General features: G+C 43.1%; 1 protein-coding gene across 14 annotated transcripts in view; it reads right to left on the reverse strand.

The window, feature by feature from the left end:
* The window catches only part of MAGI1 (membrane associated guanylate kinase, WW and PDZ domain containing 1), a 633,434-nt gene that overhangs the window by 45,612 nt on the left and 562,591 nt on the right, over positions 1–25,231 (reverse strand). The window lies entirely within an intron of this gene.

Here is a 25,231-nt window from a genome sequence, read left to right on the forward strand (position 1 = left end):
TTTTTCTTTCCTTTTTTTTTGGGATCGTTTCTTTCTCCCCCCACCTCTGCTTTTCAGGAGAGGAAATGCCTTCTTTATTTGGATGAGCTGAACACCAAAAACAAAAAAGGATGCTCTTTTGCCAGCAGAGAACACAAATTCAACTTAGTGTAGGACCCCCTCCAGATCATGGGCACACCTCTCCGTGCATGTCAATCACCCAAGCACACTCCTATTTAGCTTGGAAAGGACGCTAGCTGGTGTCAGACCCTTAAGGGGAAAGGAGATTGTTGGGGAGTGAATGAGAAATTTCATGGAGCTGCGAGAAGATGAGAAAGGCAGAGGAGAATAAGGTATTCACTGATCCTTGCTGGCTCTTCCGGAACCCTATCCTTCGTGGGAGGGGAAGAGCTGGAAGGGGCTGGTGATTGCTTCACACTTCTAGAAAAGTCAGCAGCGATTAGGAGCAGACATATGGGAAATCTGCCAACTGGGGAGTGCAGCAAAAGAGGGCTAGAAAGGAAAATAAAAGCATATAATGGTGTTTCAAAGGTAATCATTTCTGCAAGCTGCCCTCTCATTTTTTATTTATTTTTTATTTTGGGTTTGAGCGAGGGTTAGAATGCAAAATACGGATTCCATCTGGACTGGGCACCAAAGATATACTCGGGATCTGAGGATTTTGCACTGGCAACTTCAACCTTTTTTAAGAAAATGATCCCTCTGTAGTGTGATGATTTCCATGCTTTGGGAAGTGACTTGTTAAACCGTGAGCTGTGCTAAGTTCAGCACAAGTAACACGAGGCAAGGGAAGTGGGTGAGTAGGAGGAAGCCATCAGGGGAGCACTGCTAATGTGCCCACTGCAAGTGAGGCATGACTGGCCATGGATTACTCGTCCCCAAAGGCACTGCAGACACTCTTCTTGCAAGGCTCATCACATCACCAAAACGAGGTCACCACGGTCTGGCCAAGTGGTTCTCAGACTTCTGAAGACATACAGAGAACTTGAAGAACTGTTATAAAGGCAGAATCCCGGGCCCCACTCTGAGGAGGGCCCAGGAGTCTGCAGTATAAACGCTATCTTCCAGGACATTCTGACAGGACTGAGGACCACATCTAAGGAGACTATTACATTTTCAAGTTGGGCGAACTCAGACAGGCAGCCTGCAGTGGGTTGCCTCAGTGCCTCAGTTTATAAAATGGAGAGAGTCAGGCTCACATCACAGGATTACGACAATCTGGACAAGGAGGACAACACATGTGAAAGCCTCATACCTGGCACAGAGTAGGCCCCTCAAATGTCAACCATGACACCTTACCTTGTGAATTTACACCATTTGGAAAGGAAGGGGTTACAGTCACCTTCCTCTAACTAGAGAAAGTCATTTGCCCAACATGCTAACATACGGAAACCATAGGAGGGGAAATACTTTACCTGTGGAGGAGAGTAAGTGTTAAGCAATTTGGTTGCATCATTATTCTTCAAAAACTATTAGGTGCTTTATGTGTTCATTAATGTGATTATTAATAAATAATAATAAAAAATAATTTTATTATTTAGTGTCAGTCACTGGACAGACTTCAAAATTGTATACTAATACGTCTTCGAATTCAGATGTTTTTCTAATTCAGACTGACCTCCTAGCTGACTGGAAGAAGCACCATTTCACTATAGTTAGTTTTTACCAGACTTGCCTTCACCCAGGATCCCAGTGACCCTCTATAAAAATGTGTCCGGAATATCCAACTAGGTAGGAGTCAGGGAAAATGGCTTTGATCTATATTCTGCTTATCATGTACAAAACTGACCATCTTAGGGCTGCCTAGATGGCACAGTCAGTTAAGAGTCAGACTCTTGGCTTCAGCTCAGGGAGTGATTTCAGGGTCGTGAGAACGAGCCCCGCATCAGGCTCATGTTCAGGTGTCCTAGGGACTCTCTTCCTCTCCCTCTGTCCTTCCCCCCTTCTCTCTCTCTCTCTTTCAATGAATAAATAAATCTTTGTCCCTGTCTCTTAAGATTTCATTTATAAAATAAAGGTCCTTGTCTTTGTCCATCAGAGAGAAGTACTCGCCCGCTGAAAGGTGCAGACACAAGGATGCTCACTGCACACCGTTGGTATAAAGGAAAGCTGGAAAGGACTAGAGGCTCTGAACAAACTGAGCAACATGGAACCCGTAAGGCAGTCTGCAGAGGTTAAAAGGCATGGGCTATCTCTACATGTAACATGGAAGGTCTCCAAAACACAAGGCAGAGTGCAGGCAGCGTGCTGCAGGTGGAGACAGGTGTTAAATACACGCAAACACGTGCACAGGCTCCGCTCCCCATGACCGTCCACACCAAACTGATGAGCTGGCAAGGAGGGACAGAGATGGGAGGGGCCGGTTTAAGCAGATGTGGCCTTTATCTATAAGTCTTTATCAAGAATACCATATTTGTGGGTGCCTGGGTAGCTCAGGGGGTTAAAGCCTCTACCTTCAGCTCAGGTCATGATCTCAGGGTCCTGGGATCGAGCCCTGCATCGGGCTCTCTGCTCTGCAGGGAGCCTGCTTCCTTCTCTCTCTCTGCCTGCCTCTCTGCCTACTTGTGATCTCTGTGTGTCAAATAGATAAATAAAATCTTAAAAAAAAAAAAAGAATACCAAATTTTATCTTGCTGAGGCAAGAAAACAGCTAGCTAGAAGTAAACATTAACTCATGAGTGGCCCCTCCATTAACGGCACAAAACCAACCAGTCCATAGCACCCTGGGATGACAGCTACAGTGGCTTCCTCGGAGGAAGCAGTTCATACAACATTCCAAAAGATCCTGAATCAACAGACACCGCAAGCTGTATTTTAGAACAAACAAGAAAAACTTCTTTTAATTTAAAGAGCAATTTGTTCCACTTTGCTACCTTCTTTTTAAAAAGCCAGTCCTTTTATGGGAGCCAAAACTGGCCACAAATTAGTATTCAGAATGTCAAAACTCGAGAGCCTCTACTTGAGTGCTTTTTAAAAGAGAAATCAAGGATCTGCTTTAAGTCCACACAGTCATTAAATCTTAAAATCTAATGAATATGAATGCTGGAACAAAGCCCCTGATTACGTATTTTAGCCAAAACCACTCAGATGGTTTGAAAACAGCTGGGAGACCTAATGGAAAATATTCAGAAAAGGTCACCATGCAGCAGAATATTCCAAGACCTGACATAGGATGGGTGACACAAAGCAGCAGGATCCCACACTTGCCAGCAAGACAGTGGTTTTCACAGGACAAATTACACTTTGTGCCTCCAGGGGTGGCAGGAAGCTTGTGTTGTATACGTTGTGTCACATACTACAGACAAGGCTCAGATGAAGAGACAGCGCCTGTCTTCATGGGCTCTCCTGTTTCCTTCAGAGAAAGGAAGGGCAATTTTGAGAAGAGGCAGAAGAAAAAGTCTGTGGATGGTACTGTCTGCTCTTTGAGTCTAGAAGGTAGCAAATGCTATTTCAAAGGGGTCCCAGAAAACTTTACAGTTCAAAGGTGAGTCTAAGTGTGATTTATATAAGTGAGAAATGTTGGGACCTGAATTTCCCAAGTCCCCTACGAAAAAGATGTCCTTTTGGAGAAAACAAATGGCAAAGACTATGCTAGGAACTAGAATCTGACCAAGTAACAGGAAGAGAACTCTTTCCTTCTAAATATCAAAACCATAAACTATGCTACTGAACATGTTCTCCTAGAACTAAATGGTGAGTGTTATTCTTGGTGAAATTTTATAATGGTTGTCTGCAATAATTTATGTGAAACAAGTAAAAATAGACTATATATGCATTCAGAAACAAAGACTGGTAGGTTACATGTCAAAACAGTGCGTTCTTTGGCTCACGGGATCATGGATGGTTTTATTACCTATTTTAGTAACTTCTACAAGAAGAAAAGCTTTATTTATTTATGAACACACACACAGACACCGATAGATACCACAATAAAGAAAAGCATATACTGCCTTTTTTGTAGGATGAATATAGTAAAATGCAGAACATTTTACCGTACTTTTAAATCTCAAGAGCCATCACTTACCTCTACTTCCTCCAAGAAGTGATAACTTCCCCCCCAGATGAATGTATACGTATGGCTTCTTTAAGTACCACTGTTGAGATTAAGACTTGCGTTTATAGGCTGACTCAAGGGACACACGGAAGACATCGATAGCTCAGCTGTGTTACCAAGAGAAGCCAAACAGAAGGCAGGCACTGCCCTTCCACAACTGACATGAACAAGCCTGAGTTGTAGGAAAGAGATCAGGCTTCTTTGGACCTAACTTCCTCCAGGTTAAAGCAAGTGAAAATGTCAACCAGCCTTACCAACTGAAGGAATGAAGAGAAATCACGCAAAAGGCTTTCCAGGGGTGAAGTCTAACATCAGCGCCATAAGCGAAGTGGAACTACAAGTTATAAAAATGTACTGTGCCGTCAATTCACATTTTTTTCTTTGTGATATTCATTCTGCTTTGTACTTGATCTCTAGATTTAAGCATTTGAATAGAATCATGTCAGCTTCTTCTTTAGCATTCCAACACACACTAAGTCACTAATCCACATATCATTGAACACATGAAATTCCTTAGAAGTTTGCATTGCAAAATGTTTGATTGAAAGCAACGCTGGTGTTGAATTAGGTAATGCAACATTCAAGGAGTTGGGAACTGTTACCTATATCGAGAGAGAGAGACTGACAGATTCATGGATTTAAGCAATCAGGTAGTTAATTCATGGAGACCACTGAAAGCCATGGAAAGAAGACTAAGAACTTGGTCTGGGGCTACTCATAGATTTCAAACAGAATAAAACTACTCCTGAGCACATTTGCATCTCAGACCCCACTAACTTTCTTTCTTATTCTAAAATACAACAATACATAATCCTAAATGCTGGACTCGAAAACTACAGCTGATTTTAACCCAATTAAACTCATCATCAAGAGTTTGTATTCAGGAAATAGAAAAAGATTTATCTAAAAAGATGTTCAACACAGTATTCTTTAAAGAAGATAAAAATTGGAAACAATTTTTTTGGAACAATTTTGGAAACAAAAATCTGAACTAAGAACAGAGGACCAACCAAACATATTGCTATAGCAACAAGATGAAAAATTCTGAATCCATTAAAATAGGCAGTGATGTACATAAGACGTGCAAAGCAGGATAGAACTTTGTACATAGGATATAAGGTCATGGGGTGCCTGGGTGGCTCAGTCCTTGGGCATTTGCCTTCAGCTCAGGTCATGATCCCGGGGTCCTGGAATTGAGTCCTGCATCAGGCTCCCTGCTTGGTGGGGAGGCCTGCTTCTCCCTCTCCCATTCCCCCTGCTTGTGTTCCCTCTCCCAAAGTCTCTCTCTGTCGAATAAATAAATAAAATCTTAAAAAAATAGAAAAAAAAGAATATAAACTCATTGTTTAAAAATAGGTATATGTGGAACACCTGGGTCACTCAGTGGGTTAAGCCACTGCCTTTGGCTCGGGTCATGATCCCAGGGTCTTGGGATCGAGTCCCGCTTGGGGCTCCTTGCTCAGCAGGGAGCCTGCTTCTCTCTCTGCCTCTGCCTGCCTCTCTTGCCTGCGTGTGTGCTCTCTCTCTTTCTCTCTGACAAATAAATAAATAAATAAATAAAATCTTAAAAAAAAAAAAAAAGGTATACGTATATATTGCACACATACATCACACACCCAAAGACTTAAAGAACATGTATTAAAATAGTCTTTCTGAATGCTAGGATTAATATGTGATTCATATTCTTATTCTCAGTCTTTCCCAAGTTTTCCAGATTTTACATATAAGTACAATTATAAACAGAGAAGCATTACTCAGTGTGCTTGGACAATGATAAGTATTTATTAGTTTTAGTGCAGTGCTAGATTAAAAAATAACAGGAATTTGTTCTAGCTCTCTTTTGGCTCAATGGCTACCATTTCTACTTGAGTGTCTGTGCTATAAATCCTGGGCCATGGCCTTGATTGAAAATAGGATAAAAAAAGCTGTTAGAGCCTCTCTCAAGCAAAGAGGAACAGAAGTAAACAATTTAGCATATAATTTCAAGCAGTCTCTGAAACCTTAACCAGTAACCCTACAAAGCCAATTCTACCGAGTTCTATGACCATCAGATTAAATCATCTTGTCCAAGCATATGGCTATGGTGTTAGATGCAACTCCTGGGGTGAGGCTGACTTCCGCTGTTTGGGTCTCTAATAAGGACAGAGCGTATAAAATACCTTATCAGCAAACAGAGAGGGTAATGAGAAAGATCAAGAAGAAAGAGAAAAGTTTTATTGCTTGCTTCTCCTTCCTTCTTGGGAAGATTTAAAGGGCACGTCTAAAAATTTTTTGAGGAGGGACACTGCATTAAAGAACTTTGCAGAACACTGATATCTACCAGCAAAATGTTGCCGCATAAAGGAATAACACACCCAGCAGGGTAATGCTTTTATGGGCGGGGAGGGGGAAGGGGACAGTATGAGGATGGATCAAAATACTAAGAGATACATGAGGTACAGATGGAGGGGTGCAGGAAGGTGTAAGGTTCCCTTGGCCATGCAGAAGTGATGATTACTTCACCGCAAACCAGTGACTCGACACAACAAACATTAATGGCCAGTATCCCTTCTTACAAAAGCCACCCACGGGGTGCCTGGGTAGCTCAGTCTGTTAAGCATCTGCCTGTGGCTCAGGTCATGATCCCGGGGTCCTGGGATTGAGCCCCGCATCAGGCTCCCTGCTGAGTGAGGAGCCTGCTTCTCCCTCTCTCTCTTCCCCTCCCACTTGTGCATGCAGGCGTTCTCTCTCTCTCAAATAAATAAAATCATTAAAAAAAAAAAGCCACCCACAACATCTCTACCAATTTTTTGTTTGTTTGGTTTGTTTAATACCAAACATGTAAACCATGATTAAATTTAAACTGCACTTCCCTACTGATAAAATGCTAAGGACGGTCCAGAAAACTGAAAAAGGGTAGAAGACTCAGCCCTAACTTTTTCCATTGGGGACTGGAAGGAAATTAGGGAAAATTCACTCCCTCATTTCACCAAACTGTACTAAAGTCCTGCTATGTGCCAACAGCTGGCATGAATTAAAGCAATGAGTAAGATCTACAAGGTCCTATTTTCACAGGGCTCACATTCTGTGGGAAAACAGAGAATATACAACTTAGCAAATACTTTCAGAGGAATAGCTTCAGTGAAGAAAACCGAAGCAGGAATGTGAAAGAGGATGTGCCTGGGATGCATGGCTAGTTTACCCTTGGGTGGGGTGGGGGCGGGGGGATGTCAAGCTCCTCTTTCTTGAAGAGCCAGTATCTGAGCTAAGACCTGAATCATGAGAATGAACCATCCGTGTGACTACTCACCCATACAAGATTTATTGAGCTCTGCCATATGCCTACCGAAGCACGGCTGAAGAGATAAAGGTAAATCAGACTTGGCCCTGACCTGGACGAGTTCATAGACTGTCTTACAAAAAAAAAAGGCACAACAATGATAATTGCACGTGGTCAGTGCTAAGCGCCATGCCAGAAAGAAGTATGATCGCTCTGGGGAGCATGAGCAAAGAAAGCTAATCCAATGTGAAGAAGTAGGTGGAGGGGATGAGCCCTGAAGGAGGGCTGGCGTTTAATCACAGGGTCAGGAGGTGGACGGCAATATGCGATGATGGATGCTTGATTGAAAAATGATGATGAGCTTTTTCAAAGTTCTTTAAAAAAAAAAAACAAAACCCTAAATCAGTGCGCCAGTTTAACCTCAAGGCCAAGTTTCAACTAGAGTACCTTCTCACGGAAGGACCTTGCAAATGCCGTGTATCATAAAATTGAATCCATAAAACAAAAATTTTAAAAATGGTTCTAGTGTAGAGATGCTTGCTTTTTATCTTCTTCTTCCTCGGGTCCAATCTCATGCTCAACCCTGTGGTATCATATCTCAAGGCAAATGTGATACTTACTGCCAAGAACAAGAGCATCGCACCCAACGTCTCCAAAAAGATGAAGACGTTCTCTCCTTTGGTGACCTAAGAGTGGCCGTCATGAAATATTGGCCATCATATATTTTTTTAATATTTTATTTATTTATTTAACAGAGCGAGAGAGCGATCACAAGTAGGCAGAGAGGCAGGCAGAGAGAGAGAGAGAGAGAGGAAAGCAGGCTCCCTGCTGAGCAGAGAGCCCGATGTGGGGCTCGATCCCAGGACCCTGGAATCATGACCTGAGCCGAAGGCAGAGGTTTAACCCATTGAACCACCCAGGTGCCCCTGGCCATCATAATTTAGAGAGATGGTTGGACCCCAGATCCATGGAATAAGTAGCTCCTGAGGTGTGTCACCTGTAGCATCTGGTGAGAAGAACATAGTTCCACAGCTTTATGGGGACAGAGAAGTCGGCTTCAATTACACAGTACGTACGGTCTAATAAATATGTACCAAAGAGAAAATAAATGGCTTGCAAGTCTGCCGGCTGCTAATAGTTTACAGGGCCTTTCGCCTCAAAGTCATAAGCCTTGAACCGGCACAGGTGAGGAGAGACCCAAAGTCATTAATACTTTGGAGCCACTCACAAGTACTGTCATAGTGCAATTCCTGAGAGATAAATGGTCACTTCAGAAACGGTGTCCACAAAACGGCATGGATAGTGCTGTTGTTGTTCTCTCCCCAAAACACCACAAAGGGTTAAAAACTTGGTTTCTTTTCTCATTTGTGTATTTTTAAAAAGGGGGGGGGCAGAGTCTGTAGAAGCTAGAGCTGAGAGTAGAGTAAACTAACAAGAACTGAGAGCTTGCCTTGGCTGACGTAAACTCATTCTTCTCAACTGCTGTCTGCGTTAAGTACTAATATCATCCCAAGTTTACAGATAAGAAAACTGGGGCACTGACGATTCAGTAACATGGCCATGGTCAGCTGAGAGGAGACCTGGTGTAATGCCAAGACTGTACTTTTTAACGTTGGACTACATAGCCTCATTCAGAGGTGCTTAATCCATTTGGGATCGCATCCCATTATGAAAGGGTATATACACATAAAAATACATTCATAAAAATTTTGCCTACAGCTTCAGGGATATATGGATAACATCCTGCAGGTTAACAGGTCAAGGTATCTTGAACCCATAACTGTGATGTGGGTTTAGGAACAGAATTCCCTTTCTAGAGATAGCACTGGAGTCTAGGCATAGCCAATCAGGTTCTTAACATGGTCTCCGATTTTTTTTTAAGGTTTTATTTATTCATTTGACAGAGAGGAAACACAGGCAGGGGGAGTGGGAGAAGGAGAAGCAGCTTCCTGCCGAGCAGGGAGTCTAATGCAGGGCTCAATCCCAGGACCCTGGGATCATGACCGGAGCCGAAGGCAGATACTCAATGACTGACCCACCCCGGCGCCCCTGGTTTCTGATATTTTACCCCAAGTCACAGTACCTAAATCATTAATCATTCAGGGCTATGCATACTAAAAATATAACAAGATGGGTCTCCGAATTGGGGGCAATGAAGCAAGTCTTCAGAGCTACACAACTAGCAGGCTGGCTGATGGCCAAGCCCGATGAAGTACGGTTTCCAAAGCAGGCGGGCAGCTTTTTCTACCTTGCATATGTATTCCAACACTATGTAATAACACGACTTTTTTAAAAAAATGGGGTGCAGGAAAAAGATGGAGTGAGTAGAGTGAGTTATGGCGTCTTCTTTCCAGAAGGGAAAAGAAAAAGAACTTGTCAACTGAAAAAGACCACTAATTTGTCATGATGTACCATGAGGCCAATCTTTCTTCTCCAGAGAATATTCCTGTCCAGGTCTACTTTGTTAGGGGTAGAATTAAGTCAGTTTCTCAAGTGGCTCCAGGGAAGCTCTCTCACTCCATGTTGGTTGGAAATATTTGTCCTTTGGGTGTTTAGGTGTATGGTCTTATCTTAGTCTAGAAAATGCCTCTACCTCTGAGGCAGACTCTCTGTCTGCCAGACTGAGAGCTTGACTTTCCTAACACCAGGATTTCAAGTCTGAATGGCTCTTTGCGTTCGTGCTTAAGGGTTGGCCCTGTTACCCACCCCCCTTATTTCCCCTTGGTCACTGAGGTCTCCCTGGGATAGGTGATGCTACTTGTAGCCCCAAAGTTCCAAGGCAGTTCCTGTAAGGCTCCAAGTTTCACTTTTAGCTGCTTAGGATGTGTAGGGAGGATTATGAAAGAATAGCTCAAAATAGCTCATTGAAAGAAAAAACCAATAAGGATTCCTTTTCTGGGTTGGACAAACAGGATGCTGGGTAGGCCCTTATTTTAAGGCCACTGGCCCCGAAGGGAAACCTATCACTGTAATTGGTGCTGAGAAGTTTCTAGGTTAAAAAAAAAGAAAAAAAAAATACATGCCAGGATCCTTTTCTACAGGGTTACTGACTTTTAGGATGATTTTTATCCTGGCTGCTTTATTTTTAGCCATGTAAGTTAGGCACAGGACCAACAAAGAGATCCAGGAGAGTCTCCTGAATTGTTTTAACCTAATAGGACAGTAAACCCCTGAAATGTAAGGCTCTTTTGGAGGCTTCTCTTTCCTATGCAATAGGTTTCCAAAATGTATCCTGAACCCATTCATGTCCGTCCATCTCCGCTGTGAGCCCTTTCCTTGCTAGATGACCATTAAGAACCTAAGAATTGGTATCTGCTTTATTCTTCATCCCCTTTAATCTATTATCCACACAGAGGCCAGAAACATCTTTCCAAAGCATAAATCAGATTATATGGACTGCAGGATACATGTTTCTGTGGCTTCCCAACACAGTTTCATTGAAGTATAAGCTCTTTTCTGTGTCCCACGAGGCGTTCCTCGATCTCCGCCTGCCTACCCCTGTGATTTCATTCCCTAGCACTCTTCCCCTTGCCCATGCTCCAGCCTGGCACTCTCCACTTCTGGACTAATTCCTTCCATTACTCTGAACATCTTCACTGGCTGTGCCCTCTGCCTGGAACACTGTCCCTGCAGACTTCCACAGGTGGCTTCTCGTCACTCAGGGCTCTTGTCGAAGGGCACTACTCCTGAGAAGACATTCAGGGAACCATGCCATCAGCAGATCCAAAGTGAGCCGCCTTCTTCTTTTTTTTAAGAGTTTATTTTTAAGCAATCTCTACACCTGCCATGGGGCTCGAACTCACAACCCCGAGATCAAGGGTTGCATGCTCTAGGGATAGAGCCAGCCAGATGCCCCTTGAGATGAGCCTTCTTCTTTTCTTTTCTTTCTTTTTTTTTTTTTTTTTAATTTTTAAGACTTTATTTATTTGACAGAAAGAGAGATCACAAGTAGGCAGAGCAGAAAGGCAGGCAGAGAGAGAGGGGGAAGCAGGCTCCCTGCTGAGCAGAGAACCTGATGTGGGGCTCGATCCCAGGACCCTGAGATCATGACCTGAGCCGAAGGCAGAGGCTTAACCCACTGAGCCACCCAGACGCCCTCGAGGTGAGTCTCCTTATCACACTTTACTCACACAGCCCAGTTTCTTGGGTTTTCACAGACCCTGTGGTTCTCTCAGATTATTCTGTTTACTTGTCTATTGTCTATATTGCTCATCATTGTAATTTACTTACTTATTGTCTCCATTTCATGGACCAGGTCTATCTGACTGTCGGGCTGGAGGCCAGCCCTAAAACAGTACCCGGTCCCCAGGTGGGCAAATGCCTCCTGGAAGAACGTGTGACTGAGCACAGCTCACAAGATGCATTTGTATCTTGCGGGCAGCAGGAAGGGCTGATGAGGCAAAGGGGCGGGGCAGCTCAGTCTTCCCTTGGATCGTGTCATTGCTGCTGTGACTGCTTAACAGCCCTTGCTTCTTGGGCAGCTCCTTGATTGACTGCTGAGCTGCCAGACCCTGCTCAACGCATGGCTGCCTCCTTGCACGCGGAGAGCGAGGTCCTGCTTGTGCCACCTTGTGTTCTAAATTCCCATCACAACGGATGGCTCTGGTCTCAGAATTAACTGCAGACGCGCAAAGAAACCTCAGACCCCACAGCTCTCAGCTCCAGCAAATGCATCTGTTCTCAGGGACTCTTCCAATCTCAGTAATTCTTCCGTTAAGGGTACCTTCACATCCTTCCTTAGAAAAGCAACTTTTATGCCAACACTGGGTTAAAAGACGCCAGATGCCTTCCCCTTCCCCACAAAAAGGAATATTTCAGGTCCTTTCCTTCAGCTAAATGCATGAATCTTTTGAGCAGTTTTAACAGACTTAGGGATGTGACAATCATTCTTCTGTCACCACGTACTTTCTGCAAAATGGGAGGGAGATTTTCTCATTTGCCCTGGAAGGGTATCTATAATTTGGTCATCTCAATTAACTCTATTACCACACTGCTTAATTGTGACTGAAGGCAGCCGGCACCATATCAAAGTTTACCTCAATCTCTTAAATTTAGGGAACTATATTAGCTTCGGAAAACACAGGTCACAGTTAATAACAGCAAGGCGATCCGACTTGGGAGTCCTGCAGCACTACATTATTCAAACTGTCTGGAAGTCAGACCTACAGAGCCATTTACTGAAGGGTCAGGTTTTTCCAAAGAGCAAAGGCCATGTGATGAACAGCTCCATTCATCTCCCTTGGCGATATTAGATGTCTTTAAAATCTTCTTGCTGAAACAATATCTGAACCTGTCTAAGTGATTATGTGAATTACAAAGAAAAAAAGCTGTTTGCTTGACTTTGTCAATTTCTAATGAATTGCTGCCCCATATAGCTTTGGGAAGTAGTGGAAATTTAGGCCTTGTTCAACTATTAGATTTCAGGTTTCGGTGACTCAATACTCATTTTGCCAATTGCATTTGCTTAAAGGCAGAATACGGGAATCTGTTTCACCTCCCCCCACCAAACACACACCCCAACATACACACACACTGTCCCACTCAGGATGAATCTCAATTAGAAATAATTTACAGGTCAAGTACATTTAAGATGTAGGGAAAAATTCAAGAATTGCAAGGCTATTTAATGAAATATTTTATCTGGGAACAGGATATATCACAGGGTCCTACCTTGAAGGAATACTTTGCATTTATGGCAAGGAAGGGTAAGTAACAGAAATTCACTGGAAATGAAATACTTCCTCACCCACGAAGTATTTTCAGGGAGGAAGATACTCAAAAAATTCCTCACAGTGGGGACTGACTACCAGGATCCTTTGCTTCCTCTTGTATCTGACTCTGGCTGGTTCCTACTGCTTTAATCAGGCTTAGAGTCAACTCAGATGGAGAACTTCAGGCAAGAAAACACACTGGAAAACGATTTTTTAAAGCTATCGTGAAGTTTCTGAGACTGCTTTTCACATACAAGAAATCAGCCATGGGTATTCTGGGGTGCCCCATGCATGGCTCACCCAACTTTCCCCTTGCTATTGGAGTTAACATTCTCAGGACAAAAGAATTCATGGAAGAATCTGACTGACAGGGGTGCCTGGGTGGCTCAGTGGGTAAAGCCTCTGCCTTCGGCTGGGGTCGTGATCTCAGGGTCCTGGGATCGAGCCCTGCATCAGGCTCTCTGCTCAGCGGGAAGCCTGCTTCTCTTTCTCTCTCTCTGCCTGCCTCTCTGCCTACTTGTGATCTCTGTCTGTCAAATAAATAAATAAAATCTTAAAAAAAAAAAAAAGAATCTGACTGATAAAGGTAATATTATGGAAGGGCAAGCCCTAGGAGAGTTGTGGAGCCACTGTTGGTCTTGCACCCAAACATAGCCTCCCCCTAAAGTAGGAGGCCATGGAAGCCATAGTCAGGGAAGGGGAAAGTTCCCATTGTCTTACCTATGGCTTGGATTCCGGAACCCCCCTCATACATTACTTTGGAGCCTTTTCCTTCCTTTCCTGTCTTCCCTACCTCCTGAGGGCCTCCTGACCTGCATCAGTGATTTCCAGATTTGAGATTTCATGAACCTCTAAATTTTCATAAAACAGATTTGAGCAAATGACCACAATTTGCTAATTCCTTATTTGACAAACTACAAATATTAAAAAGGGGGACAGATAACAATCAACTACCCTTCCATAAGTAAAAGTATATTTCAGCAGGAAAAAACAAAAACAAAAAAACCCAGGAAGGATGTGATCTCTAAAGGACAGCGCTTTGCACCTTGGAAAAACTTTGTGACAAGTACTGTTCTGTCCTGATTTCACCGCCTCTGTCTCACTTCACTGTTTCTGAAAACCATGTCATCACAGATCAGAAGGAACATATCCCCAGCTACTTTTTCCCTTGGCGTTCCTCCTTTTCGCCTTCCCTTATCTTTTCTCTATCGCAGAAAATTACGCCAGACGTATTGAGAAGCAGGACCACCTGAGTAAGTCCTCCACCTCCTTTCTCTAAAATTCTATCTAACGTGCAGGACCAAGAACAGCGTCCATCAGGACAGAGCAGCACTGCAGCTACCACGAGCCCTCCTCTTGCTCCGTCCTCCTGACAATGCTGAGGAAGGTACAGTTGGATGGCAATGCAGAGGCCCACAGCTGGACGGGGATGCACTAGCTAGTGATAGAGAAGAGGACAGAAGCACGATTCTGACAACGGACCACGCTGCTACTTCCATTCCTGAGCAGAAGCAATGACTGAGAAGAAATGGGGAATTCTTATAGGAAATTTCTTCCACCCAATTCAACCAAAAGTAGTCTACAAACTGATTTCATTAGCACTCCAAAAAAAAAAAAAAAGAAAGAAAGAAAGAAAGAATATAGCATTTTCAACAGCAAAAACAAGATGGGTGCCAAAGGGACAAAAGCAGTGCTTCCCAAACAAAGTTGATGTTGCTCTTCAGGGGACACTGGCCAGGTCTGAAGACACTGTTGGAGATTCCCATGAGGGTGGAGGAGAGGCTGCTATGGCATCGAGTGGGTACAGACAAGGGAAGCTGCCAGGAAGCCTGTGCTGCACAGGAAAATAATTATCCAGTCCATGACCTCAACACTGCCTAGTTTGAGAAATTCGGAGATTAAAAAAAACAACCACTTCTGGAGCACCTGGATGGCTCAGTTGGTTAAGCTTCTGACTCTTGGTTTCAGCTCAGGCCATGATCTCAGGGTCATGAGATCAAGTCCCCCAAGTTGGGCTCTGCGCTCAGGGTGAGTATGCTTGAAATTCTCCCTCTCCTCCTCCCCACCAGCTTGTGTGCGCTCTCTGTAAAAACAACTGTTTCTTCCTTCTTCCATAGCCAAGTCTAAGTGAAAGTTGCTCTGCAGCGGGGGCAGACTACAAAGAATCCTGTTAATCAATGGGCAATTCTGTGATTTTTTAATGCAATCATTTTCCACTTTGGCAAATGGTATCTATGGCACAAGCAATCACAGAGAACATTTTTAAAAATTAGAACCAACATACATCTCTTATCTAAGGGAGCACTGACCTAATTCCAGATATCTTCAAATGATTTTAAAGAACCGATTAGTGTTTATGCAACTATACAAAAGCTTTTTAAAACACAGCTTTTTAGACAAATACAGCGTGCCAGAGCCCTTGAATCTACCAACTACTGAAATACAAGTCTAATAAAAGTACAGGTTGCTGCATTAGGCGAACTGACAGCCTATACAAGGGACAGAAAGGGAGTCCCTCTATTTCGGAGTCTTATAACCAGTCCATGTTGCAGCTAACTATCATCACTACTGCTCTATGACACGGGTGAAAGGATCTTTCAAACAATTGTGCCGCAAATATGAAAATCATGAAAAAAAGATATATTAGCATTTTTCATGGCAAAGGTAATTTATCCAATGAGATTACTAGAAAAAGAATTAACCATGAGAAAATGGGGAGGGTGTGATTAACCACGGTGTATTTTAAATGTTCACTTGCCTGTAATTTATTGCTAATGAGAGATTAGCACAGGGCTAAGGTTCTCCGGACGAAAGAAAGAATGAACAGCATTGACTGCATAACGTGAGAAACAAAAAACATTGAGAATATTCAAAACACAGTAAGAACAGGAGTATGAAATAAACCCAGGTAACAAGGTGGCATGAAAAGAGGCATGTTCCAGGTTGCCAGTGGAAACTCAAGACTCCTAAGGACCCAGTGCTATTCTCAAAGACACTAAGATTCTACCAAGATTTCTGAACCCAACTGGATTATGTTCACAGACAGGGGACGTGACTAATATCTGAGCAGGAACACGAACAGGGGAAATACCAGGTAAGGGTATTTAAAACTGCAGGTACAGGTTCAGTTCAAACCGTGTCAACGACTCCACTCCAGATGGTGGTAAAGAACGTGTGATTTAATCTGAGGGAAATGAAGGAAGGTGAAAAAAATATTACCCAGAGTAAACACTCGGCCCCACATCACAGTTTGGGAAGATGCTACGAAGATGCCTCTTGCAGTAAAGAGAAACTCAATGCAGTAAGGTCGCAGAACTATTATCGGAGAAAGGAGAAGCTACCATGATCACGTCCGTCACATGGGAGGCGGTAACTAATTCATTAATTTTCACATGGAACCCAAGTAAGATAGTAAGAAAATTAACTCCAAAGTTAAGAAAAAGTGGTCTGAAGATACTTTGTTTCTTTGGTTGGGTAAAAAAAGAAAAGGATAAAGTCAACCTAAAAGAAAGGAAAGCTAGCCAGTTTCTAGAATTTTTGAGACGATGACGGCAAAAGGCGATTCCAAGAAAATGCGTCCACGGCAAGTCTGTGCACCCCCGTGGGCATCTTCACGCTCACTGTGTTTGGGTCTCAAACTCGGTGGCCGGTGGGCTGTGCGCAGGCGCGGCCCGAGTGTACCAGGCCGGATGGGAGACAAAGGGAAAGGGGAGGACTGTGCAAGCTGGAGTTGTTGGTGCCAAGTAAGTGCACTCACATTTTTAAGAAATTTAAAGCGAGACTACTGAAAAATACATGAGTGGGTCAGACGGAATACTGCTCATGGGCCACCGGTTTGCAACCCCAAACACTTTTTATATTTCCGAGCTCTAATCCAATCATATTCGTACAGGGCAAATTTGCCCCCAAGGGGTCATTTGCAGTATCTAGAGACATTTTTTTGTTGTCACAATTTGGGTGTGGTGGGGTGTGGAGGGTATACTATTGGCATCTACTAGGTAGAGACCAGAAAAGCCGCTACACATCCTACAATGCACCTGGTGGATCCTGGCAACGAAGAATGATCTGGCCCCAAAAGTCAATCTTGCTGAGGTTGAGACACTGCTCTAGCCTCATGTCAGACAAAAAAGGCTCCACTGTCACCCTCCCCGCCAAGTCACCTGTTACCCACATCTGTGCCACAAATTCCAACTGTGGCGTGTTACTGCTGGTAAAATTCATGTGTTAATCTTGTCTCCCTAATTACAGTGCAAGTACCCTTGTTTTCTCTCTCTTTATCTTAGAGCTTGCACAAAGGATGTGCTCCATTCTTGACTAAGAAGACCAGGAATGATTCAGCTGGGAAGCAGCGTGTCACAAATACTATTTGAACTATGAAATTCAACAGAGAAGAAAAACAGCTATGCACAGCTCTCACTCTGAAGTACACTCACTGATAGGACAAACAGCTCCCAAGTGGCGCTCTCCTGCCCTAATCTCGCCATGACAGAACCCCAGACCCCAGATAACTGCCCGTGTTTCTGCTCGCTTGGATGTCCCATGAGTATCCCACAATTCACGTGCATGAGAAGGAACCCTGGATTCCTGAATTCAAGGTCTGCCCACTCTTGCTTCAGTAGCCAAATCCTAGCAAATGGCCCTTGTGTCCATCCAATTGTCCAGGCTAAAACCGGCCGTCATTTTGGGCTCCTCCCCTTTCCTTTCCTTCCTCAGGAGAGGTCAGCAAATTACAGCCTGTGGACCAAACATTAGTTTCCTTGGGACACAAGCAATCCATTTGCTTATGTGTCATCTGCTACAAGGACAGAGTAGAGTGGTGGGGACAAACCGTCAAGCCCATGAAGCTATAGTATTTACCATTTGGCCCTTTACAGAAGTCTGTTGCTCTCTCTTTGGCAGCCCCCTTTCAAGTCCTGTTGACTCTCCTAAAGCCATCCTAAATCCCTCACTCCCTCTGTCACCACTGGCGTCACTCTGGTCCAAGTTGCCAACACCCTTCTGAGACCACTGCAGTGGCCCAGAGAGGCCGCTCTCTTCCACACCTGTTCTACAAAATACACTCCATTCATATATGCAGAAGGACTGTCAAAAACTGTCAACAAGAGCTTGTCCCTTTCCCTGCTTCACTGACACTAGTCCTCACAATAAAAATGGAATTTGAACTCCTGGTCCTGGGTTACAGTCTCTGAGGGCCATCCCTATGCCCTTTGTTCCTCTTCCATCAGCCACCATGGCCCTCCGTTCAATTTCTTCCTTAGGGCACCTGCACTCACTGTCCCTTCTTCCTGGAACAGCGGCTCCCTTTGTACTGTGGCTTCCTTCACTGGGGTCCCTCAAATTTTCTCGCCCAATCACAAGGAGCCCTCTCACTCCGACCCCACCACTTCCACTCACTTTACCTGGTTTTGTTTTATTATCTCTGGCTGATCGCTTCCTGTTCTTCTGCTCATTTCTGCCCTATCTCTCCTTCCTCTAGAATAAAAGCTTCATGAAATCAGGAGCTTGTTTGTGCTGCTCTATTCCCAGGGCCTACACCAGGGTCCCCTTAGAAGAGAAAACAAAGTAACCATTTCACATTCAAATTCACCATCAGTAGAAGTACAGAATGATAATTCTACACTCTGCTAACCATGCAAGAATTCTAACCTGAATTTCTTAGACTCTTCCAGAAAGGGAAGAGGATGTCGCCACTCCTTAATGAGAATTATAAATCATACACACATTGGTGATAAATAATGCACAAAAGCAAGTAACTCAGGGCACTGAATTTACCTTCAAGGAGGCTGAGACACTCCTTTACCAAAAAAAAAGGGGAGGGGCATTATGCATCACGACTATAACAGGAATAAAACTGAAACCATCCAATCAAGTCTAAAACTGTATAAGTGTAAGAAAAAGTAAGCGAAGGCTGCTTAGGTTTAAAAATTCTAAGACCAAAAGTCAGGTTAAAAAGTGTTAAGAGCAGGGCACCTGGGTGGCTCAGTGGGGTTAAGCCTCTGCCTTCGGCTCAGGTCATGATCTCAGGGTCCTGGGATTGAGTTCCCATCGGGCTCTCTGCTCAGCAGGGAGCTTGCTACCCCCTCGCCCCCGCCAGCCTCTCTGCCTACTTGTGATTTCTGTCAAACAAACAAATAAAATCTTTTTAAAAAAAATGTTAAGACCAAAATCGAGAGTTCCTGAAGACGCTGAAAGTGGGAGGTCATTTTTAGGCGTTGTGTATTGAAAGACTGAACCAAAATAGAGATACTTTTATATTTATCTCATCTCTTGCTATGTCACCGTGAATATAAAGGTGACCTAACATTCTATAAAGAATTCTCAAATAAAATCCTTGATGATTTTAAAACATGACAATAAATCAAAATAGCTACTTAAAACTGTAAAAAAGTAATAAAGACCAGAAGGCTCCTTACTAGCAAATGCAAATATCCCCCGTTCAGCTCTGTGGAAGGGCTAGGGAGTTTGCTAATTTTAACACGAACAACTTTTAAGAGCTAGGGAGGTATGAGGCGGGGTTCTGGATCCGTCAAGAGGACTCGACTTCCAAAACCGTGAGGGACGCTAAGCATCAGAGGTAAGCAGGGAGGTCAATTACTTTGAGATACCGAACCTGATACACCAAGGAGACGTCAACATCTTCCCTTTGAAACAGTTTTGCCAAACTGTAAGTTGCTGATAGCTACTGACACATTATATATACATTTATACAAATATAAATAAATATAAATTTATATATATAAGCGTTTAAGGTAAATATTCTCGTGTTTTAAAGTGTCTTCCCCTTTTTGGATTAAGGATACTTTACATTATTAAACAATTGAGATTAAGCTCCATAGACAATGTCAGTCCAGCATTCAAAGATGAGATACTTCTGTGCTAGCTGGAGGCCCTGTATTATTACTCCTCAGAACTTGAGGAGGCTGTCTCGATGGGACAGTGCAGATAGCCCTAAGTGCTAAGTGCTAATGCTTGTAAGCCTTTAAAGTTCTCTGAGCCTCAGTTCCTGCTGACCACCTACCATCCGATTAACACATGCAAAGAGCTTAGACTGGTGCCTACACATGGAAGGACTTAATAAATAGGACTTACTATTATTATTATTATCTATATAAAACATATCCATTCCCACAGTGCCTGGGTGGCTCAATCGGTTGAGTTTGGTTGAGGCTGGCTCTAGGTTTTCTGCTCAGGTTATGATCTCAGGGACATGAGATCAAGCCCAGTGTCAGGCTCTGTGCTCAGCACAGAGTCTGCTTGGGACTCTCTCTCCCTCTTCATCTGCCCCTCCCCCTGTTCTCTCTCTCTCTCTCTCTCACACACACACACACACACACTCTCTCTCTCTCTCTCTCTCTTTCTGTCTCTCCCCCTCCCTAAAATAAACAAAATATTTTTCTTTTAAAGATAACTATTCCCCGTGAACTTGCCTTCAATTCTATATTTTTCTTCCATTCAAAGGTATAAGAGTAAGAGAAAGGGTAAAAATAAAGCATATTGAACATACCCTATGGAGGGTAACATAATCAAAGCCCCTAGACCAGAGCTGACCAACAGCACAGCACCTTCTATGAGGATAGAAATGTTCCATAGCAGCACGTTGTAGCTACGGAGCTCTTGAAATGTGACCAAATGGACTGAAGAACTGAACTGGACTTTGTATTTAATTTTAATTAAATAGCCACATGTGGCTAGTAACGACTGAACTAGATGCTGAGGACCAGGCTTACTTGGACCCATACGACTCACTGAAATGATTTTCCAGTATCCTGGCCTACGGACATGCCAATCAATGCATTTCCTTGTCATTTAGAGCCGCCTGTGACAGACAGTTTTGTAGGCAAACAGACCTGGATGGGATTCAGGCTCTGTCATCTTTTTGCTCTGTGTTTTTGAAGTGGTCAAACTCCCACTGCCTGTCTCCTTAGCTATAATAATACAGAGGCAGCCGGGTGGCTTCGTCATTTAAGCATCTGCTTTCAGCTCAGGTCGTGATCCCAGGTCCTGGGATCGAGTCCCGCACTAGAATCCCTGCTCAGCGGGGAGCCTGCTTCTCCCTCTATGCTCCCCCTGCATGTGCTCAAGCACTCTCTCTCTCTCAAATAAATAAAATATTTATAAATAAATAAATAAGCAAATAAATAAATATAACAATATGATATTCAAGACAATAACAACAAAAAAGGCATCTGAATTGGTAAGGAAGAAGTAAACCTTTCACTATTTGCAGATGACACCATACTATATACAGAAAATCCAAGACTCCACCAAAAAATGGCCGGAACTGATAAAGTAATTCCATGAAGGCACAGGATACAAAATCAATCAACAGAAATCTGTTTCATTTCTCTACACTAATAATGAAGTGGCAGAAAGAAATTAAGAAAACGATTCCATTTAGAATTGTACCAAAAACAATTAGATACCTAGGGATAAGCCTAACCAAAGAGATAACAGATCTTTATTCTGAAAACTATAAAACACTGATGAAAGACACTGAAGACAACATAAAATAATGGAAAGATATTCCTTTCTCATGGATTGGAAATATTATTATTATTAAATAATTATATTATTAAATTATTATTAAAATGTCTATACTAGTATTATGTCTATATGATTATTATTAAAATATTATTAAATATTATTAAAATGTCTATATTACCCAAAGCAATCTACATATTTATTGTAATCCCTATGAAAATACCAGCAGCATTTTTTACAGAACTAGAACAAAAAATTCTAAAACTTACATGGAACCACAGAAGACCCTGAATAGCCCAAGTAATCTTGAAAAAGAAAAGGAGGGCGCCTGGGTGGCTCAGTGGGTTAAGCCGCTGCCTTCGGCTCAGGTCATGATCTCAAGGTCCTGGGATCGAGCCCCGCATCGGGCTCTCTGCTCAGTGGGGAGCCTGCTTCCTCCTCTCTCTCTCTCTCTGCCTGCCTCTCCGTCTACTTGTGATCTCTCTCTGTCAATAAATAAATAAAATCTTTAAAAAAAAAAAAAAAGAAAAAGAAAAGGAAAGCTGGAGACATCACAATTCAGTACTTCAAGCTACATAACCAAACCTGTAATGAACAAGATAGTATGGTATTGGTACAACAACAGACACATAGATTAATGGAACAGAAGAGAAAACCCAGAAATGGACCCAAAACTACATGGTCAGCTCATCTTCGACAAAGCAGGGAAGAATATCCAATGGGAAAAAGACAGTCTCTCCAACAAATGGTATTGGGAAAACTGGACAGCCATATGCAAAAGAATGAAACTGGACCACTTTCTTACACCATACACAAAAATAAATTCAAAATGGATGAAAGACCCACATGTGAGAACCATAAAAATCCTAGAAGACAGCACAGGCAGTAACCTCTGTGACACTGGCTGTCACAAGTTTTTTCTAGTTATGTCTCCTGAGGCAAGGGAAACAAAAGCGAAAATAAACTATTGGGACTTCATCAAAATAAAAAGCTTCTGCATGGCAAGGGAAACAGTCAACAAAACTAAAAGGCAAGCTACGGAATGGGAGAAGATATTTGCAAATGGCATATCTAACAAAGGGTTAGTATCCAAAATATATAAAGAACTTACAAAACTCAACACCCAAACAACAAATAATCCAATTAAAAAATGGGCAGAAAATATCAACAGACATTTCACCAAAGAAGACATACCAATGGCTAAAAGACCCATGAAATGACGCTCAACATCACTCAACATCAGGGAAATGCAAATCAAAATTAAAATGAGGTATCACCTCACACCCGTCAGAATGGCTAAAATCAACACCACAAGAAGCAACACGTGCTGGTGAAGATATAGAGAAAAAAGAACCCCTTTACACCATTGGTGGGAATGCTAACTGGTGAAGCCACGGTGGAAAGCAATATGGCGGGTCCTCAAAAAGTTAAAAATAGATCTACCCTATGACCCAGCCATCACACTACTGGGTATTTAACCAAAGAATACAAAAACACTAATTCAAAGCGATACGTTCACCCTTATGTTTATAGCAGCATTATTGACAATAGCCAAGATAGGAAACAGCCCAAGCATGCATCAGCTGATGAACGGATAAAGAAAACGTGGTTTCTGTATACAATGGAATATTATTCAGCTATAAGAAATGATGAAATCTTGTCATTCGCTGATTTGGATGGAGCTAGAGTGAACAGTGCTAAGTGAAATAAGTTAGAGAAAGACAAATGCCATATGCCTTCACTCACAGGTGGAATTTAAGATGAGCAAAGGGAAAAAGAGAGAAAAATTAAGAAATAGACTCTTAACTGTAGAGAACAAGCTGATGGTTACCCGGGGGAGGTGGGTGGGGGATGGGTTAAATAGGTGATGGGGATTAAGGGGTGCACCTGTGATGAGCACCAGGTGTTGTATGGAAGTACTAAAGCCCTATATCGTATACCTGCAACTAATATAACACTGCATGCTAACTAGAATTAAAATAAAAACTTGAAAAAAATTCTTATAAAATTGAAAAACCACAGGGCTCACCTCAGTAGAGTTCCCTTAAGGATCAGCATTTATAAAAACAAAGGGCCTGATGTTAATTCACATTTTCATTGAACATATGTGGCCTTCTGAAGAGCCACAATGTGCCAGGCATGATTTCAGGTGGCGGGGATGAAGGAGGGACTGAGAACAAGCCCCTGCTCTCAGGGAGGTCACAAGTATGTCTGAGTGCCATGAGGGAGAGGCACGGAGCGGAACGCGATGCTGGGGTTCTTTGGTGTTTTCTACGGACAGGTCAGAGCAACTTCTTGGAGGAAAGAACCCATAAGCCGAAGCCTGAAGGACATGAGTGAGAGAGCCCTGTGGCTCCCGGAAGAGAGAGAGCAGGGCAAGTGCCAGGTCCTTGGCACAGACCTCGGAGCTGACCCTGGATGATGAGAAGTCATTTTGACATGAGGACCGACGTGATGCAAATGACTTTCAATCACTCTCGTCGGAGAACGGACCGTGGGAAGCTCTCAGATGGGCCGCAAGGCCACTGCAAGGTCAGGTGCCATATGATGGGTGGCAGAGGCCAGGGAAGAAGTGGGCGGTAGGGGCCGGGGCATGCAGAGAGGGAGAGCCGGCAGAATTTGCTAATGTGAATGCGCAGAACTCTATCACAATTCAGACGTCACTCTACAACTAACCTGAATTCCCCTTTTGGAGGCCATGCACCTCAATTTGAGAGACTCTGTCAGTCATACGCTTAAGCGGGGCAATTTGCAATTCATTCTCCAGCCCAAGACCAGAGGGCAGAGAGAAGAGGGGCACCCGATCACCCGGGTTTAACTCGGGCACAGAGCTCACTGCAGTTCTAAGTACGACGGTTTTGCATCACTTCAGATGGAAAAACACACACAAGGATCTAATGCTAATGATGTGCTTAGAGGAGGAGATCAGATATTGCTTTTCCTATATGGATCAATGAGGATTTAATGAACTAAATATCATCAGTACATTTTGATGAAAAATTAAGTGGTATCAATTTGCCCATGGACTTTAGATCTTATTCATGACTTCATACGTAAGATATTCTCTGTAATAGTTACAGTATTGAAGTCTCTCATCTATAATCCAGGATGCTGTTTAGCATAGTGGTTAAGAGCCCAGTCTCTATGAACCAGAACTTCTGAGTTCAAATCCTGTCTTCGCCACTAACCAGCTGTGTGATTCTGGGAAAATCACTGTCCTCTCTGGGCCTCCACATCCTTTGTCCTAAATGGAGCTAAGATTTTATTTACCTCATGGGGTTGTTTCAAATCATGATCTATAAGACGTGTAGAGCCAACTATGTCTGGCATATGGTGGAAGTATTTACTGTTTTATTATAAGTGGTTTAAGCAAGCAAGAGTCCTTTTTTTTTTTTTTTTAAGATTTTGTTTATTTATTAGAGAGAGAGAAAGCACGAGCAGGGTGAAAGACAGAGGGAGAAGCAGGCATCCCGCTGAGCAGGGAGCCCAACATGGAGCTCGATCCAAGACCCTGCAAATATGACCTGACCCAAAGGCAGATGCTTAACGACTGAGCCACCCAGGCACCCCGCAAGGAAGAGTCTTATACATACTTTCGCAACCAAACCAGAAATTTCCCCCTTGCTTTCTATGAAGCAAATTTGGCTATGGCATTGCAACACTGAAAGCAAAAATAATTTCTTCATTTGTTTTCCTAGAGCAGATAGGGGTTAGCCATCACTGTCT

The sequence above is a fragment of the Lontra canadensis genome, unplaced genomic scaffold, assembly GCF_010015895.1.
Source record: "Lontra canadensis isolate GAN:19392208 unplaced genomic scaffold, GSC_riverotter_1.0 scaffold34, whole genome shotgun sequence".
Classification (NCBI taxonomy): Eukaryota; Metazoa; Chordata; class Mammalia; order Carnivora; family Mustelidae; genus Lontra; species Lontra canadensis.